The sequence below is a fragment of the Phoenix dactylifera genome, unplaced genomic scaffold, assembly GCF_009389715.1.
Source record: "Phoenix dactylifera cultivar Barhee BC4 unplaced genomic scaffold, palm_55x_up_171113_PBpolish2nd_filt_p 000779F, whole genome shotgun sequence".
Taxonomy (NCBI): domain Eukaryota; kingdom Viridiplantae; phylum Streptophyta; class Magnoliopsida; order Arecales; family Arecaceae; genus Phoenix; species Phoenix dactylifera.
Window position 1 is genome coordinate 210250 of NW_024068149.1, and position 6418 is coordinate 216667.

A 6418-nucleotide genomic window follows, 5' to 3' on the forward strand; every position below is an offset into this window, starting at 1 on the left:
TGAAAATCAACAGCTCAAGGTATTCTTCTTCTCTCTATTATTTTCTCTATTGTCTCTCATATATAGTTTTCTTGCATTTTTTTTTTTACATTGAGGACAATGCAATGTTTAAGTTGGGGGGAGGGAAATATTTTGATCAAAGAAAAAAAAAACTTGTTTTTGCATTTGATTTATTCTATTACTTTCTTTTCTGAGCAAATGCACATATATTTTCATATTGAGTGTATACAACTATTAAGGCAAGGAACACATGCATACTATGACTGTTCAGAGACCTATTATTAGATCCCCACACGTGTACTTAATGACAATAGGAAGGCCTCAGGAGTTCATATTTGTTAACTGCATTTTTGTTAGCCTTATCCATAAAAGAAGTATGAGTATCCTTGTTCGTACCATAAGGTTCAGGATTTGGTTTTCACATAAAGATAGAGGTTGAATATCCCGACTAGATTACTTAGGTGCCTTTTGATCCGACTTTGGTTGACCTATAGTCACGATGCAGTCACATATATAATAAAAATATTTATATGGTTCAGTCTATCATTTCTTTTCTTGCATAATTATTATTCAAAAAAAATACTTATGATGACAAGTCTAGCCTCGTGGCGTAGTCTGGTTCGAGTAATTAAGTCCGAGGGATGTTTCACCTAATGTCTTGAGCCAACTGGATCGGGGGTCATTGACTGAAAGCTCGCTACATAGACCTTACTAGAGCCTAATGGGGTTGGATAGCTGTAGTTGTCCTGTGTATTGAAAAAAAAAAATTAAAAAAAAATGAAATAAAAATAAGCATGAATGAGTTGGTTAGGCTGAACCTAGTGACATGTGGTAATGGCTGGTTTGACTCCATTGTATTGGATCTCTGTGTACCCGGGTTGTTTAGTTGAGATTGATAGCTCTTTCTTTACATGCGAACCATTCTTGACAAATTTATCAACATGTGATATTCTGAAAATTTGATGGATCAGGTTCTAATAAATTGTAGAAAATACTTTTGAACTTGAGTAGTGCACCTAAAACTCAGGCGGTGCCCTGTTGTGGTGGAGGTATTAGTACTCTGAGAAAGTCATGCGATTTGATGCACACTACACTTTTATATTTCCTTGCTTTGACAGTTGCCATGCTTGAAAATATATCAATTAATTACATGTGTAATAGCTTAAGATTTATTTCATATTTCTATTAGAATCTCATGTCATATAATTCATGATGTTTGTGGGTAACATCCCTGAAAACCCTCACGAGACAACACTCGTCCACTAGGGTAACCTAGGGGTTTAACGGCTTGTTGCACGTGCTAAGTGCAATCGTGATTCCTACGAAAGTGAGTGCTTATCTTAATTTTATGCAATTAGTTCAAATAAAACATCAAATGATCAACCAACACCTTTTGCACTCTCATTTTATTATCTGCTCGTTAATTGCTAGAGACTAGCAATAAGCTAGTTGGGGGGTGTGATGAGAGCACAAAAGTGCGATCTAAGTACTAATTAACTTAGCCTAATGCTAGCAAAATAATGATAAATAATAGGTGTTAACATTTACATGATTAAATATTTTATCCTTAGCACTTATTATAATTTTTATCATTATATAAATTCATCTCTTCCCAGCTGCTGCAGAGCAGAGCCTAGATTCAGCCGTTCATAAGCACTTCAGCATCCTTGACGTGTCCGTGAGCCACATCAGCCCTCTCAAGACCCATCCGCGTCTCAAGATTCGTGATCAAATCATGCCGCGATCAGCCTTTCTCCCAACTCTTGGAACCTGCGATCAAGTGTTTCTCTCGTGCATCCACGAAGCATCCAGCACCCCATATATGTGAAGCCTTCCCAGCATCTCGTGAGACCCAGCTTCTTCTGCATCTTAGCCCAAGCGCCAGCAGTCCGTCTTCTCCGCTTGTGAAGCCATCTTGCATCCGAGTCCCAGTTCATAGCAATCTCCCGAGTTCCAGCCACATCAGCTTCTCAAACCCCGTCCGCATGTGATCAGCTCCCATCATCCCACGAGCATCTCGCGTGTGATCCAGGCTTCCCAGTCGAGTCCACGTCTTGATCTTCCGGTTCGGCTCCCACGCAATCAACGTTCGCTTCTGCCGCAGGTTCCGCGTCGAAGCCCCATTCTCACGTGTTCCCATCTCTCAGCACGCAAACCGCCCGCGATGCAAGCGATCGCGATCTTCCGAGCGCGTCCGCAATCAACGCGCCTCCCAGCCGTTCACGAGCGTCTTCCCATCCGTCCGCCTCCTAGCCGTCCACGTCCGAGCTCCCACGATTTCGCGTATGGGGGTATCTTGCAGCTGGCATGAGGAATTCATGGGGGATATAAAAGGCTTCTCGCTGGGCTGAAAGGAAAGGATCTTCATTCGGTGAAAACAGAGGAGGCCCTCTGTCAAAAGGAAAAAAAAAGAAAGGGAAACAGGGTCTCCCCTGTTTCCGAAAAGAAAAGAAAGAAAGGAAAAGGGGAGAATGAAAGGGGGACTCATTTTTAAAATGAGTGGCTGATTTCTTAGGGAGGGAGATGGAGGAACCTTTGATGTATTACTCTTTGAAGTAAACTCTAAACTTTTGCCTTGAATGAATTATATTTACTGAAAAAAAAAATTAAAAAAAAAAAGAAGAAGAGAAAGGGAAACAGGGGATGCCCTGTTTCCGAAAATAAAAAGAAAAAAAAAGAAGGAAGAGGAACAGGGGAGTTCCTTTTATGTTTATGGCCGGCTAATTTCTTAGGAAGGGAGATGGAGGAACCTTTGATGTATTGCTCTTTGAAGTAAACTCTAAACTTTTGCCTTGAATGAATTATATTTACTGATATGTTTTTGATCCATGCATAGTTATTTCGTAGATAGCTCTTAAATGGATTATGATTATTGATATATGGATTGCTTTAGTATTTGATTCGTCGTAGACGTAGAAAGCACGACGAATGCTTAGAAATTGAGTTCATATGTTCATGAAACATATACCATGATTAGATCTATCCTACCACTCATTTTTAATCAAGAACCATAGAGTTTATTTCTTGGATGCAATATCGTCAAGGGGGATTCCAGATCCCTACCATCTTTATTTTATTGTTGAACTTTGTTTATTGCTATATTGTTCTCCGATTTTAATTTCTGAAAATCAAAACAAAATTTTAATCCACAAATTTATTGAATTAATTAATCTAAAATTATATTAAATAATCTCATATATATTTCGTTCCCTGAGGATTCGACCTCGGACTCCCGAGAATTTACTACTTGTGCGATTCTCCTGCACTTGGGAGAACAATTTTATTTTTGCATCAGATATTCGGACATTAGTTGAATCATATTCAAGAACAAATCGTCAGATTTTTTCTTCTATAATTAAGAACTTAAGCTCAAGCTTAAAACATTAAAAGAAAATTCAGAAAACTTGAACAAAGTTCAAACAAAATTGAATGCACATGTTGAGGGGGAGAATCTGAAATTCTAAGAAAGCAAATTCATTAAAAACTTATAAGCCAAATAATTGATTGCATGATTTGAAGGCTTATATAATTCCAAATGAAAGGGGGAGCTTTAATTTCAGAGTTTACAGATTCATACCTTTCAATTTTTGGATACACTAAATGACTAGACATTTGAATTCATTTCGAAACTTTACTATAAATCACTTCTTGAATGAGCAATTCACTTTACAAATACTCAATATTTTATCATCATCAAAAAGAAAAAGATTGTGGAGTGATTGAGTAAACCCCTAATTGATTTTGATGAGCTCAAAATATTTGAGTATATTCTATGTTGTACTAATGAATTCAATCTAGTGTTTCAGGCAAATATGTGTGAATTTCTGTTTAAGTACCTCGAGCTTTGGTTCAAAGTAATTTGGCTAAGTGTTGGACTCAATTTGAACCAAAGTCTGCATCACGAGTCGACTCTGGAACTTTGTGAGTCGACTCTGGGTGGTTTAACATTTCTGGCACAAGCTCGAGTCGACTCCGAAACTCTTCGAGTTTACTCCGACTGAGAACAGACAGAAAGACAGAATGATGGATTTTAGACCCTGTTAACGAGTCGACTCCAAAAGGTTGAGAGTCGACTCCGATGCTTGCCGAGTCGACTTCCGATGTCCCGAGTCGACTCTAAAAGATAACAGACAGAAAGACAGAATGATGGATTTTAGATTCTATTACCGAGTCGACTCCGACGCTTGGCGAGTCGACTCCCAGTTTGTCCAACTCGACTTCCAGAGGAAAGCAGTCGGAAAGGCAGAGAACCAATCTCGGAGACCCTATGAACGAGTCGACTCCAAGTGTTTCTGAGTCGACCCCCAAGTCAGCCGAGTCGACTCCAACAAGGCCCGAGTCGACTCCGAGACAGATCAGTTCAAAAGGTAGAGAATCGGTTTTCCGGCCTCTGAGAACGAGACATCTTCCGAAGATCTTGAGTCGCCTCTCAAGACAGCCGAATCGACTCCAAGAAAACCCGAGTCGACTCGAGGAAGAAAAACAGAAAGATGGATTTCTAGAACCCTGAAAACGAGCCGACCCCTAAGTGCCCGAGTCATCTCCAGATGTTGGCGAGTCGACTCCAGTTTTGATCCGAGTCGACTCCAGAACGAGACAAGCACTTTAATTCAAATCCTGAACAGTGGGTGAGTCGTCTCCAGTAAAGCGCGAGTCGACTCCAGCAACAGCCGAGTCGACTCCAGATCGCACGAGTCGACTCTGATCCCAACGGATACATTGTCAAGATGTGCAGACGGAACAGAACAGCTCCAAATCTCTCTCTAACGGCTAGTTTTTAAAAGAAACCACTTAAATAGCCAGAGTGAACAGTAGTAGAAGTAGAGAGCTATTCTATCTGAGCATTAAAGCATTTCAACCACCAAGAGCTTTCGTAGAGTAAACCCAAGAAAAAGAAGGAAGAAGTGCATTCAACTCAAACCGAAAAGTGCTTCCTTCGCATTCAAGGCTCTACTACTGTCCTCCATCATTCAACACATTCAAAAGAAGACTCAGAATTCGAGAAGCCCCCACTTTTTCATCTAAAATCTATTTGAGGGCTTCTAACTCAACTTTGTTTATATTGTCTCGCACTTGCTTTTTAGAAGCTTTCTTTGAGAACTTTCAAACTCTTATTTTGTATACTTGATTCAATCAGGGGATTGAATCAAGGGTTGTAAGGTTTGTTGATGAGCCAAAGATAAAACCAATGGTATAAGGTTGTGGTTGGTGAACCGGAAAAAACCAACTGGGTTTGATTGTGAACCCGGAAAAATAATTGGGTGGTTCTAGTCGGTGAGCCTATCAAAACCGACCGAGTTCGCTATGACCTCGTGAAAATAACAAGTTGGGTTGTGAGCTTGTAAAACAACCAGCTGTAATCCTAGGGATTATAGTAAACTCTCAAGTGCGGCTTGGGGAGTGGACGTAGGAGCAAGAGTTGGCTCCGAACCACTATAAATCCTTATGTGTTTGTATTGCACCTTGTCTCTTTCACTCTCTTCACTCATTGCATCTAGTGATCTAACTAATTCACTTGCAATTTAATTAGTTAATCAATCACCTTATTTTTAATTGAGCAATAATTAATTAAAACCCAATTCACCCTCCCTCTTGGGTTGTCTCCTTGGGCAACACTATGGACAGGAAGGTAGCAAGGAGAAGAATTCCAACATGACCAAGGAGAACCAGAGCTGGATGATTGGTTTTGTGGATGCTGATTACGGAGGAGACATGGACACACGGCGTTCTACCATAGGTTATGTGTTTTGTTTGAATGGAGGTCCAGTGTCATGGAGATCAAGCTTGCAACCAATCACAGCATTGTCTACAACGGAAGCGGAGTATATTGGCATCACAGAAGCTGCCAAGGAAGCTCTATGGTTGAAAGGATTGGCATTGAAAATGGGATTTGTACAGGAGGCTGTCAGGGTGCATTGTGATAGCCAGAGTGCATTTTGTTTGGTTCAGAACTCGGTCTATCATGCGAGGACCAAACATATTGACATCAGGTACCACAGGATTAGGGAGTTGGTGGAAGAACGTGAAGTAGAGCTAGCCAAAGTTCATAGAAGGAGAACCTGGCAGATGCACTGACCAAGACTCTTCCAAGGGATGGCTTCCTTAGGTGTACGCTGATGGGATTGATGGACCAGGAGAAGCTTGCAGAGGCTTTGGAGCGCCAAGGTGGAAATTGTAGGCTCATGTGTAACGCATCCAAAGGAAAATCAGCTCAAAATTCAGTTTCTGCAAGGATGGGGTCGACTCATGGAAAGCTGGGGTCGACCCATGAAGAGCTGGGGTTGACCCCAGTGAAGAAAGGGTCTACCCCAAGAAGTCACAGGGAGACGACAGAGAGCACTTCTCTGTCGGTCTCAGGTGGGGTCGACCCCAATGAAGGAAGGGTCGACCCCAGGAAGTCACAGGGAGACGACAGAGA